This window comes from Bubalus kerabau, chromosome 18, assembly GCF_029407905.1.
Source record: "Bubalus kerabau isolate K-KA32 ecotype Philippines breed swamp buffalo chromosome 18, PCC_UOA_SB_1v2, whole genome shotgun sequence".
Taxonomy (NCBI): domain Eukaryota; kingdom Metazoa; phylum Chordata; class Mammalia; order Artiodactyla; family Bovidae; genus Bubalus; species Bubalus kerabau.
In genome coordinates this window covers 28736940-28759984 of record NC_073641.1, presented here as the reverse complement: position 1 = coordinate 28759984, position 23045 = coordinate 28736940, and positions in this window count along the sequence as shown.

Here is a 23045-nt window from a genome sequence, read left to right as displayed (position 1 = left end):
CTGCAGATGGTGATTGCGGCCATGAAATTAAAAGACGCTTACTTCTTGGAAGGAAAGTTATGATCAACCTAGACAGCATATTAAAAAGCAGAGACATTACTTTGCCAACAAAGGTTTGTCTAGTCAAGGCTATGGTTTTTCCAGTGGTCATGTATGGATGTGAGAGTTGGACTGTGAAGAAAGCTGAGCACCGAAGAATTGATGCTTTTGAACTATGGTGTTGGAGAAGACTCTTGAGAGTCCCTTGGACTGCAAGGAGATCCAACCGGTCCATGCTCAAGATCAGTCCTGGGTGTTCATTGGAAGGACTGATGTTGAAGCTGAAACTCCAATACTTGGCCACCTGATGCGAACAGCTGACTCATTTGAAAAGACCCTGATATTGGGAAAGATTGAGGGCAGGAGGAGAAGGGGACAAAAGAGGACGAGATGGTTGGATGGCATCATTGACTCAATGGACATGGGTTTGGGTGGATTCTGGGAGTTGGTGATGGACAGGGAGGCCTGGCGTGCTGCAGTTCATGGGGTCGCAAAGAGTCAGGCATGACTGAGCGACTGAACTGAACTGAGTCATATTTTCCTTAATGAAGCACAGCACTTAGATGTGTTGTATTTCTAAATCAATAATCTTATGAAATATAGAATGACAATATTAAATTAGCAATGCAAGCATTTATAATCATGAATAGCCAATTTGGCATAAAGTCATTCAAATTACTAAAAAATACTATATGTTATATATTAAATATACTAAATATATATGTATATATATCTGATCTTCATTTCCTGAGCTCTACTAGTCACATATTCCTGAAGAGAGCATTTTCTCTCTTTTGATTATTTATTTATTATTATTTTTTTTAACTTACAATATTGTATTGGTTTTGCCATACATCAACTGGGAGGGAGGTGGGAGGAGGGTTCAGGATTGGGAACACGTGTATATTTTCTCTCTTTTGAATGCTTTCTAGTCAATGGGATCATGAAAGTGACAAAGCCCATGTGTTGGCCAATGAAAGAAGGAAGAAGCAGACCAGTAAAAGAGGCATAAACAAAATCCTACATCAGAGATGATCTTATAATTACATTTTAGTAAAGTCAGGAAAAACAAGAGCAGTCAGACTGATTTTCTTTAAAAAGCCTTTCTTTTCATAATACAAAGTAAAAACCCTTTCAAAAAGGAATTTGAAGACAATTATTTTATATCAAACTGTAACTCATAGCCACAGCCTGTCACCAAAGCTCGCTCAAGATGCATAAATGTTTCATCTTTACATTGTTGATTGATACCCACACTTCACACAAATAAAACTGTAAGCTGATATTTATGTACTTTGTCATAAGCAAGTCTCTAAAATGTTTATATCATGAAGAAATTTTTAAAAACTTATACTTACTATCTTCTCTAAGGAAATTTATTATGTAAATATCCATGTGAGATAATGAAAGATGCATACTTCAAGTCAATGAATGAGTGAACTTGCTTCAGCAAATGGGTTTATACCACCTAAAACTAGAGCTTTCCCTTGTAAATTTACTTAATTAGGGCAAATAGTAGCTATAAAGTTTATATGGCATATTTATGCATGTTTCTCAATACAGACAGAATGTAAAATAACCTTTAAGCCATATGGGAATTATTTCTAACTGTTGGATATTATATTCTGTTATGGTGCCAACCATGCTGATTTGCCCATGACTGAGGAGTAATCGGAATACTTTCCCAGGGAAATTGAACCCACTAATCACCCAGTGACAACATGTAGGGGATTTGTCATAAGAAAGAAAAACAAACCAAACAACAACAAAGAAAAACAGCATCAATGATAAAAATCATGTCCCAGAATCAACACTCATTTTAATTTTGTCCTGCTTGATAAAGACTGATTGGAGGAATAATATGAGATTGTCTATGGCTGAAATGCTTACCATTCCCACCAAAGATAATAAAGGTTGCTAATGATATTAGGAATGTTCACTTTGGTCTCCAACTCAATAAATTCGGCCTATTTATCTCAAATCTCATAAATCTAGCCTATTCTCCACACTTTCTACTGCCACTGTCTCCATTTATGCTTTCATTATTACTCACCTAGACCCATGAAATTGCTTGGGTTTTACTTTCTACCTTCCAATTTGTCTACCTTGCAATTAGAATGGTTCTTAAATTAATTAATATTATAAATTTTTCTTTAATGCACCTAAGACTGCAAATTGGGTGACAAAGAGTAATCATGTTTTTTTTTTATTTGGCTATTTAAAAAAATAATATAAATGCCTTAGTTAATCCAAATTTCTGCATATTCATCAGCATGAACTACTGTAATCCCAGGTGTCGCACAAACTTATGCTATGTATTTGATCTATGAGTACAACTGAGATTGTACATATCAATAGACATCATTAGCATTTAGAAAAGGACAATTATTCACTGGGCACTTAGTACATATAGAAACCCTTGCTCTAGGACATTAAACTTCAATGGCATCTCAAAACAAATAAATATACATTCAAGTATTTCTAAAAACACCTAAGTAAGAGAGTAATGCTGACAACTGAGAATCACTGGATAGAAATAAACATCATAGAAATACTTGAAGTCTTAACATTTTTAAAACCACCATCCCATCGTCCTAGGGACTTTTTTTTTTTAATTTATCTGTACCATTATTGTATATGGATTATTACATACTACATGACATATGGGAATTATATACATATGAATCATGCATATTTATATGTCTTACACACAATGCCATATGTTTTTTACATTTATGTATTTTCATGTTCCTGCTGCTGCTGCTGCTGCTAAGTCACTTCAGTCATGTCCAACTCTGTGTGACCCCGTAGACAGCAGCCCATCAGGCTCCTCTGTCCCTAGGATTCTCCAGGCTAGATATATATGTACCTAGAAGGAACAACACTAATTTATGTGAAATTTGATAACATGTTTATACGTAAGTCTTTTTATCTGTATCATACTGTTTTTCATTGTTAATTTTTTCAACATTATCCATTTGGATACATATAGATACAATTCATTTTAGCTACTAAATAACATTCTATCATGTAAATACATTACAACTAATGTATTCCTCTATAGTATGATATAAGGATTGTTCCCTGGTGGTTTGCTTTTTTGCCATTTCAATGAATAATACTGTCATGTTTCTTTGAGTGTATATGAGAAAATATCTCTTTGAGTACATGAGAGACATTTTTAATTAAATGCTTTTGACATAACTACAGACTTCAATGTAAGAAATAATTGAGGAAATGATGTAAGAAGACCTCATGTACCCTTTACTCAATTTTCCCCAATGGTAACATCTTATAAAATTTACTGCACGATCACACCCAGGGTGACACTGATGCAGTCCAAATAGTTCCCATCACTGCAAAGATGATGCTAGACCACATCCACTGTACTCTCCCACACGGTCCTACACCTGGTGACCACTGTGAAGTTCTAAACACGTGGTATTTCTCCATAACTTTGTGGTTAAGGCAATGTTATATAAATAGAATCTAATAGTATGTAAGCCTCTGGGTCATCTGAGTTAAATTCACCCATTCCAGTCCATTTTAGTTCGCTGATTCCTAGAATGTCGACATTCACTCTTGCCATCTCTTGTTTGACCACTTCCAATTTGCCTTGATTCATGGACCTGACATTCCAGGTTCCTATGCAATATTGCTCTTTACAGCATCGGAACTTGCTTCTATCACCAGTCACATCCACAACTAGGTATTGTTTTTGCTTTGGCTCTGTCCCTTCGTTCTTTCTGGAATTATTTCTCCACTGACCTCCAGTAACATATTGAGCACCTACCGACCTGGGGAGTTCCTCTTTCAGTATCCTATCATTTTGCCTTTTCATACTGTTCATGGGGTTCTCAAGGCAAGAATACTGAAGTGGTTTGCCATTCCCTTCTCCAGTGGACCACATTCTGTCAGACCTCTCCACCATGACCCACCTGTCTTCGGTGGCCCCATGGGCATGGCTTAGTTTCATTGAGTTAGACAAGGCTGTGGTCCTAGTGTGATTAGATTGACTAGTTTTCTGTGAGTATGGTTTCAGTGTGTCTGCCCTCTGATGCCCTCTTGCAACACCTACCATCTTACTTGGGTTTCTCTTACCTTGGACATGGGGTATCTCTTCATGGCTGCTCCAGCAAAGCGCAGCCGCTGCTCCTTACCTTGGACGAGGGGTATCTCCTCACCGCAGCCCTTCCTGACCTTCAACGTGGGATAGCTCTTCTAGGCCCTCCTGCACCCACGCAGCCACGGCTCCTTGGATGTGGGGTTGGTCCTCCCAGGGTCGCAAAGAGTCGGACACGACTGAGCGACTGAACTGAACTGAACTGAAGCCTCTGGGATTGACTTCTCTTCAGTCAGATGATTCTCTAGAGATTCATCCAGGTTGTGGTCTGTGTCAATTATTCCTTCTTTTCAACTAATAAATAGTATAAACTTGTATGTATGGACCAGTTTGTTTAACCATTCATTTATGTACATACATCTGGGTTGTTTCCAACTTGTGACCATTGTGAATAAAGCTTCTATACATGTCTATACAGGTTTTTGTATGAACATAAGCTTTCATGGATCACAGCTTTGTCATGGTGAAAGGGCTTGCATAACTCAAAGAAGCAGTGAGCCATGCCAAGCAGGGCCATTCATGAAGGATGGGTCATAGGGAAGAGTTCTGATAAACTGTGCTTCACTGGAGGAGGAAATGACAACAGACTCTGAATTCTTGCTTCGAGAACCCCATGGAGAGTATGGAAAGGCAAAAAGTTAAAATACTGGAAGATGAGTCTCCCAGGTCAGAAGGTGTCCAAAATGCTACTGGGGAAGAATGGAGAAATAGATCCAAGGAGAATGAGGAGCCTGAGCCAAAGCGTAAACAATGATCACTTGTGGATGTGTCTGGTGGTGAAAGTAAAGTCCAATGTTGTACATTACAATATTGCATAGGAAGCTGGAATGTTAAGTCCATGAATAAAGGTAAATTGGACGTGGTCAGGCAAGAGATGGCAAGAGAAGAGTGAACACTGACATCTTAAGAATCAGTGAACCAAAATGGATGAAAAAGGGCAAATTTAATGCAGATGAACATTATATCTACTACTGTGGGCAAGAATTCCTTAGAAGAAATGGAGTATTCCTTACAGTCAACAAGAGTCCAAATACAGTGTGTGTGTCTATGTGTGTGTGTGTGCTGAGTCACTTTAGTCATTTCCAACTCTTTGCAAACCTATGGACTGTAGCTCACCAGGCTCCTCTGTCCATGGGATTCTCCAGGCAAAAATACTGGAGTGGGTTGTCATGCCCTCCTTGTGAGTATCTTCCCAACACAGGGAATGAAACCATGTCTCCTGCAGCTCCTGCACTGCAGGCAGATTCCTTACCATTGAACCACGAGGGGAAGACCATGGTACTTGGGTGCAATCTCAAAAATGACAGAATGTTCTCAGTTTATTTCCATGGCAAACCATTCAACATCACAATAATTCAAGTCCTATGCCACAACCACTAATGCTGGAGAAACTGAAGTTGACTGGTTCTATGAAGACCTACGAGGCCTTCTAGAACTAACACCAAAAAAAAAAAAAATTCCTTTTTATCATAGGGGATTAGAATTCAATAGTAGGAAGTAAAGAGATACCCAGAATAACAGGCAAGTTTGGCTTTGGTGTACAAAGTGAAGCAAGGCGAAGGCTAACAGAGTTTTGCCAAGAAAATGTGCTGGTCATAGCAAACACACTTTTCCAACAACACAAGAGACAACCCTATACATGGACATCACTGGATGGCCAATCATGAAATCAGATTGATTATATTCTTTGCAGCCAAAGATGGAGAAGCTCTATACAGTCAGCAAAAACAAGAGCAGGAGCTGACTGTGGCTCAGATCATGAGCTCCTTATTGCAAAGTTCAGGCTTAATTTGAAGAAAGTAGGGGAAACCACTAGGTATTCAGGTATTAGCTAAATCAAATTCCTTATGACTGTATAATGGAGGTAATGAACAGATTAAAGGGATTAGATCCAGTAGATAGAGTGACTGAAGCACTATGGACAAAGATTCATAATACTGTACAGGAGGCAGTGATCATAAACATACTAAAGAAAAAGAATTGCAAGAAAGCAAAATGGTTAACTGAGGAGGCTTTACAAATAGCTGAGGAAAGAAGAACAGCAAAAGTCAAGGGAGAAAGGGAAAGATACACATAACTGATTGCAGAGTTCCAGAGAATAGCAAGGAGAGATAAGAAAGTCTTCTTAAATGAGCAATACAAAGAAATATAGGAAAACAATAGAATGGGAAAGACTAGAGATCTTTTCAAGAAAATTGGAGATACTAAGGGAACATTTCCTTCAAGGGTGGGCACAATAAAGAACAGAAATGGTAAGGACCTAACAGAAACAGAAGAGATTAAGAAAAGGTGGGACGAATACACCAAAGAACTATACAAAAAAGGCCCTAACAACCTGGATAACCACAATGGTGTGTTCACTCACTTAGAGCCAGGCATCCTGGAGTGTGAAGTCAAGTGGCCTTCAGAAACCTTACAATGAACAAAGCTAGTTCACAGTGATAGAGTTCCAGCAGAGCTATTTGAAATCCTAAAAGGTGATGCTGTTAAAGTGTTGTACCTAAAATGTCAGCAAATTTGGAATACATAGAAATGGCAACAGAAGTGGAAAAAGTCAGTTTTCATTCCAATCCCAAAGAAGGGTAATACCAAAGAATACTCATACAATTGTGCTCATTTCACATGCTAGCAAGGTTATGCTCAAAATCCTTCAAGTCAGGCTTCAGCAGAACATGAACCAGGAACTACCAGATGTAGAAGTAGGTTTAGAAAAGGCAGAGGAAACAAATATCAAATTGCCAACATTCGATGCATCATAGAGAAACTAAATAAGTTCTGGAAAAACTTCTCCTTCTCCTTCATTAACTATGCTAAAGCCTTTGCCTTGGACAAAAAGTGAAAGTGTTGGCCACTCAGTAGTGTCCAACTCTTTGTGACCCCATGGACTGTGGCCTGCCAGGCTCCTCTGTCCACAGAACTCACAAGGCAAGAATACTGGAGTGGGTAGCCATTCACTTCTCTAGGTGGTCTTGATTGTATGTATTACAACAAACTGTGGAAAATTCTTAGAGAAATGGGAGTCCCGGACCACATTTCTTGCCACCTTAGAAACCTGCATGCAAGTCAAGAAGCAATAAGTAGAACTGCATATTGAGCAAAAGACTGGTTCAGAATTGGGAAAGGAATACAACAAGCTGTATATGGTCACTCTGCTTATATAACTTCTATGCAGAGGGAGTGCATGCTAAGTTGCTTCAGGCATGTTTGACTCTTTGCAAGCCTATGGACCAAAGCCCACCAGACGCCTCTGTTCATGGAATTCTCTAGGCAAGAATACTGGAGTGGGTTGCCATGCCTTCCTCCAGGGAATCTTCCCAACCCAGGGATCAAACTCGCATCTCTTATGTCTTCTGTATTAGCAGGCAAGTCCTTTACCACTAGCGCCACCTGGGAATGCCTCTCATGCAAAATGTCAGGCTGGATGAATCACAAGCTAGAATCAAGATTGCTGGGAGAAATATCAACATCCTCAGATAGCAAATGATGCCACCCTATTGGCAGAAAGTGAAGAACTAAAGAGCCTACTGATGAGGGTGAAAGAGGAGAGTGAAAAAACTGACTTGAAATCCAACATTAAAAAAACATAAGATCATGGCATCTGGTCCCATCACTTCATGACAAATAGAAGGGGAAAAATTGGAAGCAGCGGCAGTTTTTACTTTCTTTGACTCCGAAATCACTGCAAATGGTGACTGCTCTTGTTGTTTGGTCACTCAGCATGTCCGACTCTTTGAGACCCCCATAGACTGTAGCACACCAGGCTTCCTTGTCCTTTGCCTTCTCCCAGAGCTTGCTCAAACTTACGTTCATTAGGTCAGTGATGCCATCCAACCATCTTATCCTCTGTCATCCCCTTCTCCTGCCTTCAGTCTCTCCAAGCATCAGAGTCTTTTCTGATGCTCTTTGCATCAGTTAGACAAAGTATTGGAGCTTCAGCTTTCTGCATCAGTCCTTCTAATGAATATTCAGGATTGATTTCCTTTAGGATTGATTTCCTTGCAGTCTCCAAGGGACTCTCAAGAGTCTTCAACACACAGTTCATAATCATCAGTACTTCGTGGTCCAACTTTCTGGACCAACTTTCACATGCATACATGACTATTGGAAAAAAACAGAGCTTTAACCATACATACCTTTGTCGGCAAAGTGATATCTCAGCTTTTTAATACACTGTCTAGGTTTGTCATAGCTCTTCTTCAAAGGAGCAAGCATTTTTTAAATTTTGTGTCTGCGGTCACCATCTGCAGTGATGTTGGTGCCTGAGAAAATAAACTCTCTCACTATTTCCATTGTTTCGCCATCTATATGCCATGAAGTGATGGGGTCAGACACCATGATCTTAGTTTTGTTTTTGTTTTTTTAATTAAATGTATTTATTTTAATTAGAGGCTAATTACTTTACAATATTGTATTGGTTTTGACATACATAAACATGAATCCGCCACGGGTGTACATGTGTTCCCAATCCTAAACCCCGCTCCCACCTCCCTCCTCATACCATCCCTCTGGGTAATCCCAGTGCACCAGCTCCAAGCTTCCTGTATCCTGCATCAAACCTGGACTGGCGATTCGTTTCTTATATGATACTATACATTTTTCAATGCCATTCTCCCAAATCATCCCCCGCTCCCTCTCCCACAGAGTAGTTTTTTGAATGCTGTTGAATTGTAAGACAGCTTTTCACTCTCCTCTTTCATTTTCATCAAGAGGCTCTTTAGTTCCTTTCACTTTCTGCTGTAAGGGTGGTGTCATCTACATATCTGAGGTTATTGATATTTCTCCTGGCAATCTTTTTTTCCAGTTTGTACATCATCTGGCCTGGTGTTTTGCATAAGGTGTTTTGTCTATATTAGTTAAGTAAGCAGGGTGACAATATACAGCTTTGACACACTTCTCTCCCAATGTGAAACCAGTCCCTTTTTTCATGTCTGTTCTAACTGTGGCTTCTTGATCTGCATACAGGTTTCACAGGAGGCAGTTAAGGTGGTCTAGTATTGCCATCTCTTTAAAAATTTCCACAGTTTGTTGTGATCCACACAGTCAAAGGGTTTGGCATAATCAATAAAGCAGAAGTAGATGTTTTCTGGAACTCTCTTGCTTTTTCTATGATCCAACGGATGTTGGCAATTTGACCTCTGGTTCCTCTGCCTTTTCTAAATCTAGCTTGAACATCTGGAAGTTCTCAGTTCATGGACTATTGAAGACTGGCTTGGAGAATTTTGAGCATTACTTTTCTAGCATGTGAAATGAGTGCAATTATGCAGTAGTTATAAAATTCTTTGGCATTGCCCTTTTATGGGACTGGAATAAAAACACCTTTTCCAGTCCTATGGCCACTGCTGAGTTTTCCAAATTTGCTGGCATATTGAGTACAGAACTTTAACAGCATCATCTTTTAGGATCTGATATAGCTCAGCTGGAAGTCCATCACCTCCACCAGCTTTGTTCATAGTGATGCTTCCTAAGGCTTACTTGACGTTATACTTCATGATGTCTGGCTCTATTCTAGGTGACTGATCACACTGTCGTGGTTATCTGGGTCATTAATATATTTTTTTGTGTATTTCTTCTATGCATTCTTGCAGATGGTGACTCTAGCCATGAAATTAAAAGACATTTGCTCCTTGGGAAAAGAAGCCATGACAAACCTTGACAGCATACTTAAAGCAGAGACATCACTTTGCTGACAGAAGTTTCATATAGTCAAAGCTATGGTTTTTCCAGTAGTCATGTATGAATATGAGAGTTGGACTTAAAAAGCTAAACACTGAAGAATAGATGTTTTTGAATTGTGGTGCTGCAGAAGATTCTTGGGAATCTCCTGGGCAGCAAAGAGATCAAACCAATCTATCCTAAAGGAATCAACCCTGAATATTGAAAGACTGATGCTGAAGCTCCAATATTTTGGCTACTTGATGCAAAGAGCTGATTCATTTCAAAAGACCCTGATGCTGGGAAAGATTGAGGGCAGGAGGAGAAGGGGATGACAGAGGATGAGATGATTGGATGGTATCACTGACTCAATGGACTTGAGTTTGAGCAAACTCCAGGAGAAAGTGAAGGACAGAGAAGCCTGAATTGCTGCAGTCCATGGGGTCACAGAGATGGACACAACTTAGCCACTGAACAACAGCGTTATATATGTAATCTCCCAATGTTTTCTTTTAGTCTTTTGCTTTTTCATCTATGGATAGATTTCTTCTAATTTGTCAAATTTATGACCAACCTAGACAGCATATTAAAAAGCAGAGACATTAGTTTGTCAACAAAAGTCCATCTAGTCAAGGCTATGGTTTTTCCAGTAGTCGTGTATGGATGTGAAAGTTGGACTATAAATAAAGCTGAGCGCCGAAGATGCTTTTGAACTGTGGTGTTGGTGAAGACTCTTGAGAGTCCCTTGTACTGTAAGGAGATTGTACCAGTTCATCCTAAAGGAGATCAGTCCTGGGTGTTCATTGGAAGGACTGATGTTGAAGCTGAAGTTCCAATACTTTGGCCACCTGATGCAAAGAGCTGACTCATTTGAAAAAAACCCTGATGCTGGAAAAGATTGAGGGCAGGAACAGAAGGGGATGACAGAGGATAAGATGGTTGGATGGCATCCATCACTGACTCGATGGACATGAGTTTGGGTAAACTCCAGGAGTTGGAGATGGACAGGGAGGCCTGGCGTGCTGCAGTTCATGGGGTCACAAAGAGCTGGACACGACCGAGCGACTGAACTGATGTATGTAGAGTTATTCTCAATGTTTTCTTATTGATCTTTTTCCCCGCTCTGCAGCATCTGCAGTGGTAACCCCTGTTGACACTTGATTTTGGACATTTGTGTCTTCTCTCTTTTTCTTTGTCTGTTTTATCAGTTTTATTGATCTTTCAGAGAACAAGGTTTTGCTTCATTTATTTTCTCTATTTTCAGTGTCATTGATTTCTGCTCTTATCTATTATTATTTCTTTTCTCTTGATTACTTTGGCTTTATTTTCCTCTTCCTAGTTTCTTGAGGTGGGAATATAGTACTAATTTGAGACTTTTCCTTTTCTTTTTTTTGTTAATGTAAGCATTTTAGTACTGTAAGTTTCGCTCTCAACAGTGCTTTAACTGTGCCCCACAAATTCTGATATATTCTCATTTTTGTTTCAGAGAAGGCAATGGCACCTCACTCCAGTACTCTTGCCTGGAAAATCCCATGGACGGAGGGGCCTGGTGGGCTGCAGTCCGTGGGGTCGCTGAGAGTTGGACATGACTGAGCGACTTCACTTTCGCTTTTCACTTTTATGCATTGGAGAAGGAAATGGCAACACACTCCAGTGTTCTTGCCTGGAGAATCCCAGGGACGGGGGAGCCTGGTGGGCTGCCGTCTCTAGGTTCTCACAGAGTCGGACACGACTGAAGCGACTTAGCAGCAGCAGCAGCAGCATTTTTGTTTCAGTTCAGCATGTGGTTTTTTTTGTTTGTTTTGTTTTTTTTTAAATTTCCCTTGAGACTTTCATTTTTACTGAAAGGCACTTTATAAGTGTGTTGTTTAGATTCCAATTGCTCAGAGATAATCTTATTATCTCTCAGCTATTGATTTCTAGTTTGATTCCATGTGTTTAGAGAATGTAATATGTATGAATTAAACTTTTAAAATGTGTTTAGTTTTGTTTAATGTCCTATGATATACTTTACCTTGGTATGTGTTCTGTGGACATTAAAAAACTCTTCTGATGTTTTTGGGGTGGAGTATTCAATAAGTGCTGGCTAGATCCTATCGTTATTATTATTTTTTTTAATTCTCTGTTCTTGCTAAATTTGTATCTAGTTGTTCCATTGATTTTTGAGAGATGGGTTTTTAACTGTAATTATATATTTGTCTGTTTTCCTTTCTGTTCTATCTGTTTTTCTTCATATATTTTACAGCTCTGTGTTGTTATTAATATAGATTTAGAATTGCTATGTGGGCTTCCCTTGTGGCTCAGCTGGTAAAGATTCCGCCTGCAATATGGGAGACCTGAATTCAATCCCTGGTTTGGGAAGATCCCCTGGAGGAGGGAAAGGCTACCCACTCCAGTGTGGCCTAGAAAATTCCATGGATTGTATAGTCCATGGGGTCGCAAAGAATTGGACACGACTGGGCCACTTTCACTTTCAGAACTGCTATGTATTTTTGATGGAGTGACTCTTTTATCATTATGCAACATCCTTACTCGGTCTCTGGTAATTTTCTTTGCCCTAAAGTCTACATTTTTTGATATTATTATAATCTTTATTGCTTTTTAAATTAATATTTGTGTAGTAATATATCTTTTCACATTTAATCTCAAATTCCTATATTATTATATTTGAAGCAAGTCTTTTATAGACATATATCACTTAGCTATTTTTAATCCACTCAGCTAATCCCTTTTAATTGGTATATTTAGACCATTTATATTTAATGTGACTATAATATATTAAAACATAAGTTTCTCATTTTATCATTTAGTGAGTAATGATTTTTGCTTCTGTGACTCATTCATCTGTTTATATTATTGTGGGTTTTAGGATATCATCTTAATTTCTTCATAATGTTTTGGAGGATATCTCTTTGTATGGCTTTTGTTTGTTTTAAGTATTACATAGTATACTCATGGCACCCCACTCCAGTACTCTCGCCTAGAAAATCCCATGGATGAAGGAGCCTAGTAAGCTGCAGTCCATGGGGTTGCTAAGAGTCAGACACGACTTAGCGACTTCACTTTCACTTTTCGCTTTCATGCATTGGAGAAGGAAATGGCTTTTCCATTGTTCTTCCTGGAGAATCCTAGGGATGGGGGAGCCTGGTGGGCTGCCGTCTATGGGGTCGCACAGAGTCGGACACGACTGAAGTGACTTAGCAGCAGCAGTATACTCATAGCTTCTCATTGTCTACTGTTGTTATTTTGGCAGTTATAGGGAATATAGAAACTGTATCTACATTTACCTTCTCTTCCATATGACATAGTTTTCTTAAATATTTTTCTACATATATTTATTACCACTTAAGAGAGTATTATAACTTTTGCTTCAACTCTCAGATATAATTTAGAAAACATTTCTTTTTTCACCCTTTTTTCCTGATTTTCCAAGAATTCTTTTTTCACTTCCTTTCCAGTCAGAAAGTTTCCTAAGACTATACTTGGGTTGACAGAATTTTCCTTTCAACATTGGAAAAATGTGCCTCTTCCTTTCAGTTCCCATCATTTCTTATGATAAATATGCTCCCATTTGTATTGTTTTTCCCATATAGGTGAAGTCTCATTTTTTTCCCCACTGTATTCAAGATTTTTCATCATACAAAATTGACAGTTAATTTATCCATTCCCCTACTGAGAGATTCTTATATTGTTCTCTGATTATCTTATTTTGCCACTCAAATTAACCACTGTACAAATTTCCTTGAGCATATATGGGAGGATAAATATTTAAAAGTAGAATTGAAAAGTTATAAAGTTGGCACACTTTTAATTTCACTGCTAAGCTATTAAGTCACTTCAATCGTGTCCGACTCTGTGCGACCCCATAGATGGCAGCCTACCAGGCTCCCCTGTCCCTAGGATTCTCAAGGCAAGAATACTGGAGTGGGTTGCCATTTCCTTCTCCAATGAATGAAAGTGAGAAGTGAAAGTGAAGTCACTCAGTCGTGTCCGACAGTTAGCGACCCTATTGACTGCAGCCCACCAGCTCCTCCGTCCATGGGATTTTCCAGGCAAGAGTACTGGAGTGGGGTGCCATTACCTTCTCCATTTAATTTCACTAAATAGTTTCAAATAATTGTTAAAGTAGTTAAATCATATGCAGTTTTAGGACATACCCATTTTTCTACATTCTAGTCAACATTGGTATTCATATATATTTCATTTTAAAATTCTTCTGTCACTTAAATATGTCTACTGAAATGTTTTCATTGTTTAGAACTGTAAAAATTTATATATGTATCTTATTTTTTCTAGTTCAATGACTCAGAAAGGAAAAAAGTATGCTGATTTTCTCTCTCCAAAATGAGAAATTATAGGTAGAAGTTTCAAAGACTACAGATTTGTCTACAAAACCCTTGATAAATTCTTATTTTGCACTTACAGGAAAAAATCTTACAGTGTGGATAGTATGTGAAAAATGGAGCATTTATATTACAGTGACAACTAGCTCTAAAATTAAAACTAGAAAAATTCCAAAAATAAAATATTGTTCCATTTTATAAATTTATTTTCAGTAAAATTATTTTTTTCCTCAGTTGGTCTGTTAGTAAAGGAGTTAAAAGCATTAACCTAAGAAAGACAGGTAAAAGTACAATGTATTATTTTGAAAGTAACAATAACATATAGACGAAGTGTTGTTTTAAGGGATCACATCCTGGATGTTCTTACCACAAAAACAGAAAATTGTAAACATGTGAAATGATGGATATGTTGTTTATTTCAGCTATGGTAAATATTTACCTATATATGATCATCTGCTTGCTATTATTATTAAATATTAAATATGTACTATTAAATATGTACACTTTTTCATTGCCAATTATATCTCAATAAAGCCAAGGGAAAAAACAAGTAAGAGATTTCAATTAAATAATTGTAAAAAATAAATTTAGTTTAAAAATAGATATTTTGAGGCAATCATAATGTTCTAAGCTTTTGATGATGAATAATGATGAATAGTAGCTGGCTGGATATAATTAACTTAAAGTCAACTATAATTTCCATTTATCTAGTTATTTGATTTGTTATATTTTTACTTCATGGGATACTTTTTATTAATTATTCTATTTATTTTTCTATAAAGATGATTCATTTCATTCATATAATACCTTGCAATATAGTTGTAACTATTTTAAATACATGTTTAATTGAAGCAGCCTGTTTAACTTTCCCATAATTAACTGTGGGAAAAAAACACTACCATGTGTCTGTGTGTGTATGTCTGAATAATGCTATCTATTTTAATGTTATATACATTTGAATATCAAGAGTTTTGCATTTGAGGTCAAACACCATAATATTTTCATTTCTATTCTAAAAACAAATCAAATTTTAAATAGTATATGTTATAATTTCTACTAGATATTTTTATTTTACCTCAAAACTTTATTTCTCCACTGAAATTTTATTTATTTTCTTTGTAGTGTCAAAGCATGTGTTTTGATAATAAAGTGTCAGAAATCAATGATTCCATAGCAACCTATTTGAATAATAAAAAGAGAATAAGAAAGGTTTTATATAAAAAGTAGACCTTGACAACTTTGAATTTTTTACCAGAATAAGCTATAATGTATATATCACAGATTTGCTACACAATCCATTTTATTATTTAATATAAAAATGAAGATAGCACTCATTCCTAGATGCTAGTTCCCATGGTTAAATTGATTTTAAATTTCATATTTAAAGTTATCCTACTAACTCAATCTCATACAAGCACATTTTCAAAGGACTGTTCAGATTTTATTGATGCAAACATTTTTTGTTTGTCTATTCTTCTAATTTATTATGGATTTCTTGGGTATATCACAGTGTACACAGCATGATAATATTTACTTTGAGAAATCAAAGATGATTGAAGATGTCTAAATTATGTACAGCACATTTAGATTTCATAAGACAAAATATATGAATATATGTAACACATTCAAAACCATGATCTTTCCTAATTTTAGATTGATGACTGTATATAAGGAAGTCATCAATAGCGAGTATATTTTTATTTGTAATTTAATTTAGCTTCCATAATAAATAATTGGACACATTTTAAAAGCTGATTGAACAACTAAGTGCACAACTGGAATCTTCATTTCCTCTGTAAAGCCTTTATAAAGCAAATGATCCTGATGATATACATGAGATGTACAGAAGTTATTTTCTTTACATAAACTGCTTTAAAAATATTGTCTTAGTCAAATGTGTGTTTCTCTTTGGTAGCCAAGAGTATTTTGGACATATGAAAGAAGTACTCTAAAATTATTTAAGCATTTGTAATTTTTCCCTATTAAGTTAAACTAAACATGATATATATGCTAAGTCACTTCAGTCGTGTCTGACTCTGTGCGACCCTAGAGATGGCAGCCCTCCAGGCTCCCCCGTCCCTGGGATTCTCCAGGCAAGAACACTGGAGTGGGTTGCCATTTCCTTCTCCAATGCATGAAAGTGAAAAGGGAAAGTGAAGTTGCTCAGTCGTGTCCGACTCCTAGCGACCCCATGGACTGCAGCCTACCAGCCTCCTCCATCCATGGGATTTTCCAGGCAAGAGTACTGGAGTGAGGTGCCATTGCCTTCTCCATGATATATATGCTATTCATTAAAGAATAATGTAGCACATATTAGTACATTATGATCTCATGATTATACATGTTTACTGGCTACTTTTCTTCAATATACTTTCTTTTCTGTATCACAATTTCCCTTCTATTCTATTAAGTTCCTAATCTTTTTTCCTTTCCATTATTTTGTCTTCTAAAAAAGTATTTTATTGTGAATACCTATAACACTTTAAAATATTTTTGAACTTCCCTTATAAATACCTTTAATCTAGAGTGATGCAATTAATTTAACAAGTTATGCATAATATTTCTGGTGCTGTTATATGTAAATAAGCTCTATTGTTGGGGAAGGAAATGACAACCAACCCACTCCAGTATTTTTGCCTGGAGAATCCTATGGACAGAAGAGCCTGGCAGGCCACAGTTCATAGGGTCACAGAGGGTGGGACAAAACTGAAGTGACTAAGCACATATGCACAAACTTTATTGTAGTAGAAGTTTTTTTATGTTGGATAAGTTTCTCCTATGATGTGTATTTGTCCAAGGTATAAGTAGATATAGATAGATAATATAATCAATGTAATTATGTTTAATGTGGATTGAAACCAGAGAACATAATTAGACTCAACCCTTCTTAGGCATATGTGGAGCCAAAAATGACTAAAAGAGAAAATATATGAATTTTCCAGGATATAAATTAAATTGAGCCAGAGATGTCTTATAAGATAAAAATTTTAAAATATTTTTAATGTAACTTTATAATAAGAAAATTACTCCACGTGTATGGCCTAATTTTTCCTTATCCAAATTTTTTTCTGATGGCTCTCTACAATAATTTGAATAGTCATCCTTAACTATCACAAATTTTTGTTCTATTTGTCGCTTATCATTGGTAGTTTTTAAGAAATAAACACTATCAAACTGTCTTTGTAGATTTTTAAAAATTTATATTTTACATAAGATAAAAATGTCATCAGTTCAGTTCAGTCACTCAGTCATGTCCAACTCTTTGTGACCGAATGCATCGCAGCACACCAGGCCTCTCTGTCCATCACCAACTCCCGGAGTTCACGCAAACTCATGTCCATCAAGTCGGTGATGCCATCCAGCCATCTCATCCTCTGTCGTCCCCTTCTCCTCCTGCCCCCAATCCCTCCTAGTATCAGAGTCTTTTCCAATGAGTCAACTCATCGCATGAGGTGGCCAAAGTATTGGAGTTTCAGCTTTAGCATCAGTACCTCCAAAGAACACCCAGGACTGATCTCCTTTAGGATGGACTGGTTGGATCTCCTTGCAGTCCAAGGGACTCTCAAGAGTCTTCTCCAACATCACAGTTAAAAAGTATCAATTCTTCGGCACTCAGCTTTCTTCAAGTCCAACTCACATCCATACATGACCACTGGAAAAACCATAGCCTTGACTAGATGGACCTTTGTTGACAAAATAATATCTCTGCTTTTTAATACGCTATCTAGGTTGGTCATAACTTTCCTTCCAAGGAGTAAGCGTCTTTTAATTTCATGGCTGCAATCACCATCTGCAGAGATTTTTGGAGCCCAGAAAAATAAAGTCTGACACTGTTTCCCCATCTATTTCCCATGAAGTGATGGGACCAGATGCCATGATCTTCGTTTTCTGAATGTTGAGCTTTAAGTCAACTTTTTCACTCTCCACTTTCACTTTCATCAAGAGGCTTTTTAGTTCCTCTTCACTTTCTGCCATAAGGGTGGTGTCATCTGCATATCTCAGGTTATTGATATTTCTCCCAGCAATCTTGATTCCAGCTTGTGTTTCTTCCAGCCCAGCGTTTCTCATGATGTACTCTGCATAGAAGTTAAATAAGTAGGGTGACAATATAGACTTGACGTATTCCTTTTCCTATTTGGAACCAGTCTGTTGTTCCATGTCCAGTTCTAACTGTTGTTTCCTGACCTGCATATAGGTTTCTCAAGAGGCAGGTCAAGTGGTCTGGTATTCCTATCTCTTTCAGAATTTTCCAGAGTTTATTGTGATCCACACAGTCAAAGGCTTTGGCAGAGTCAATAAAGTAGAAATAGATGTTTTTCTTGAACTCTCTTGCTTTTTCGATCATCCAGTGGATGTTGGCAATTTGACCTCTGGTTTCTCTGCCTTTCCTAAAACCAGCTTGAACACCTGGAAGTTCACGGTTTACGTATTGCTGAAGCCTGGCTTGGAGAATTTTGAGCATTACTTTACTAGCGTGTGAGATGAGTGCAATTGTGTGGTAGTTTGAGCATTCTTTGGCATTGCCTTTCTTTGGGATTGGAATGAAAACTGACCTTTTCCAGTCCTGTGGCCACTGCTGAGTTTTCCACATTTGCTGGCATATTGAGTGCAGCACTTTCACAGCATCATCTTTCAGGATTTGAAATAGCTCAACTGGAATTCCATCACCTCCACTAGCTTTGTTCGTAGTGATGCTTTCTAAGGCCCACTTGACTTCACATTCCAGGATGTCTGGCTCTAGGTGACTGATCGCACCTTTGTGATTATCTTGGTCATGAAGATCTTTTTTGTACAGTTCTTCTGTGTATTCTTGCCATCTCTTCTTAATATCTTCTGCTTCTGTTAGGTCCATACCATTTCTGTCCTTTATCGAGCCCATCTTTGCATGAAGTGTTCCCTTGGATCTCTAATTTTCTTGAAGAGATCTCTAGTCTTTCCCATTTTGTTGTTTTCCTCTATTTCTTTGCATTGATTGCTGAGGAAGGCTTTCTTATCTCTCCTTGCTATTCTTTGGAACTCTGCATTCAAATGGGAATATCTTTCCTTTTCTCCTTTGCTTTTCCCTTCTCTTCTTTTCACAGCTATATGTAAGGCCTCCTCAGACAGCCATTTGCTCCTGTGCATTTCTTTTCCATGGGGATGGTCTTGATCCCTGTCTCCTGTACAATGTCACGAACCTCTGTCCATAGTTCATCAGGTACTCTATCTATCAGATCTAGTCCCTTAAATCTATTTCTCACTTCCACTGTATAATCATAAGGGATTTGATTTAGGTCATACCTGGATGGTCTAGTGGTTTTCCCTACTTTCTTCAATTTAAGTCTGAATTTGGCAATAAGGAGTTCATGATCTAAACCACAGTCAGCTCCTGGTCTTGTTTTTGCTGACAGTATAGAGCTTCTCCATCTTTGGCTGCAAAGAATATAATCAATCTGATTTCAGTGTTGACCATCTGGTGATGTCCATGTGAAGAGTCTTCCAACAGAACATGCTATTTTTCTCCAAGGGCAGAATAGTCCATGATAGATTATGCTTACATAGTTTTAATTTTAGTTACTTAGTACCAGTTAAGCATGCTTTCTTCCCTCGTGGCTCAGACGGTTAAAGCGTCTGCCTACAATGTGGGAGACCCGGGTTTGATCCCTCGGTTGGGAAGATCCCCTGGAGAAGGTAATGTCAACCCACTCCAGTATTCTTGCCTGGAAAATCCCATGGATGGAGAAGCCTGGTAGGCTACAGTCCATGGGGTCACAAAGAGTGGGACACGACTGAGTGCCTTCACTTTCTTTCAAGCATGCTTTACTGCCGCACTTATATATAAAAAATAGATACCATTTGTATGACACCAAATTTATTAATGTTCTATACAATGAGTGAAAATTACTTTGTAAATTATTGTATTAATGTTCACGCTTCCCAGGTGGCACTAGTGGTAAAAGATCCCACCTCCAAATGAAGAAGGCGTAAGAGACTGGGATTTAATCCTTGGGTTAGGAAGATATCTTGGAGGAGGAAATGGCAATCTGCTCCAGTATTCTTACCTGGAGAATCCCATGGACAGAGTAGCCTGGCAGGGTTACTTTGCTATATGGGGTCGCAAAGAGTATGACACGAATGAAGTGACTTAACCACATGTGTGTCAAAAGAATAATCTTTCCTGTTGATTATTTTCTATTTTCATACTTGTCTGTCTTCGTTTTCATCTTGCATATTATATTTTTGCATTGAACTAATGTTTAAAATTTGAAATCATTATTTTAGCCATTTAACAAGATAGTAATATGTTATGATAACAATATACTCATTTTAGTAGCAGCAGGGTCAATATGGATATCTAAAGGCAGGAATTCTTTCCCTCAGTAACTACTATTTTTAAGTGTGTATCTTAGAAGTGTATATTTAGCATGTATTTTAGAAATACTTATATTTTGAGGAAAAAAATGCTCTTCCAGGAAGAATGTAACACATATTAGTTAAACCTTAATCCTAATATCTGATTTTTATAAATTACCATGAAGGAAGTAAAACTAGAAGAGTTGGAGTAACTTACGCAAATGGCCCAAGCTCTTCACTACTTTCTACATCTGATCCATTTTTCAAGTGACTTTGTAGCACCTTGTGCAGTATGAGAGGAGTGGAGCATCCTGACTCATATTTTAACTCTAGATTCAGTTCTGTGACTTGTTTTGGCCAATAGAATGGTAGGAAATGTAGATTCTTGAGAAGTTCTGGCATAACTGAGCTTACGTTCTCTTACTTTTTGCCGTAACAATGAGGACATGCCGAAGTTACCTGTTGGAAGGAGAGATGCACATGGGACCCACTCAAGTCTTCCAGGAAATTCGAGCAGACTCTATCCTAGGTCTGTTAACAACCACCTAACTTCCAGATCTCAGAACAGTCAGGTGCATTGGATAAATAAAACACAGTTTCCAAAAACTGTGTTTCAAGAAAACAGTAGTTTAATTCATAATGTTGTATTCACTGTGAGAATGTGATGGATTCTCATTAGAAGGGTCATTATCAATAAAAGCAAATGGAAAGCTCCCAAGATTAAGGAGTCAGTGTTTATTCAGTTCAAGGAAATATTGAAACATAAACATTAAGACATTTGGCTATAGATTCCAATGTACATAATACTTCATAAAATTTTTCAATACATTGATGAAATATCACATAAAATTGTTCTTTGAAAATTAATAGAAACTTTGGTTTGGGAAGATCCTCTGGAGAAGGAAATGGCAACCCACTCCAGTATTCTCGCCTGAAGAATCCAGTGGACAGAGGACCCTGGCAGGCTACAGTCCGTGGGGTAGCAAAGAGTCGAACATGACTGAGTGACCAACACTACTACTACTTTCTTATATAAGCAAGGGATCTTAGACAAACACCAAAAACTTGCCCTACTCCCATCAAAAATTACCCCTCCCAGTAAGATATTATAATGCAAAGAAAATGCCTCAAAATCACCCCAAAATAAAAATGTTCTATAATCCAACATTTTGATGAATCATGCTGGTGGGTCAGATGGTAAAGAATCTGCCTGCAATGAAGGAGAACCAGGTTCGATCCCTGGGTTTGGAAGATCCCCTGGAGAAGAAAACGGCAACCTGCTCCAGTATTCCTGCTTTGAGAATTCCATGCACAGTGGAGCCTGGTGGGTTACGATCGATGGGGTCACAAAGAGTTGGACACTACTGAGCTACTAACACTGAGCCATACACATGGAGTTTATTTATGAAATCAGAAAGGTAAATTCGGGACCATAACTTCAGGCTATATATTCTAAAGTAGTACACAAAAATTTTAAATATGTTTTAACACACAAAATAAAAAGAGAAAACTAAATACTATTTCATGAAAAAAATCTCCCATTAACGTGTCCTATGATATCCCTTTCCATGTCTTTGTCAACTCCCATAACTGGCCATTCTCAGTCTCTGAGCATCTGTGTCATTATGAGGCCCTCTTCTAATGAGCAGATGCTATCTCTACCATCTTTAGCTATGCTATCTCCAAATCAGTAGTTTGTTAGAAAATAATAAGAAAATAATAAACTGGAAAACTAGTTTAATTTCACTTTTTTTAAATTTAAATTTATTTATTTTAATTGGAGGTTAATTACTTTACATTATTGTATTGGTTTTGCCATACATCAACATGAATCCACCACGAGTGTACACATGCTCCCCATCCTGAACCTCCCTCCCACCTCCCTCCCCATACCATCCCTCTGGGTCATCCCAGTGCACTAGCCCCAAGCATCCTGTTTCCTGCATCGAACCTGGACTGGCGATTTCATTTTTAAAAGACTATAATGATATGTTCATTTAATAGTAACACACTTTTATATCAATGCCTTGGCATCCACTTTCAATATACTTACAACACTGGAAATGAAAATGTTCATTAGAAAATAATAAGGCTGGAAAATTAGCTTAATTTCACTTTTAAAAGACTATAATGAACTACGTGGATATGCTTATTTAATAGTAACACACCTCTATATCAATGCCTTGGCATCTACTTTCAATATATTACAATACTGAAAATGAAAATGTTCATTAGTAATGCCACTGTTGGGCTTCCCTGATAGCTCAGCTGGTAAAGAATCTGCCTGCAATTCAGGAGACCCTGATTCAGTTCCTGAGTTGGGAAGATCTGCTGGAGAAGGGAATATGCTACCCACTCCAGTATTCTTGGGCTTCTCTTGTGACTCAGCTGGTTAAGAATCTGCCTGCAATGAGGGAGACCTGGGTTTGATTCCTGGAGATCTGGGTTTGATCCCTGGGATGCAAAGAACCCCTGGAGAAGGGAAAGGCTACCCACTCCAGTATTCTGGCCTGGAGAATTCCATGGACTATACAGTCCATGGGGTCACAAAGATT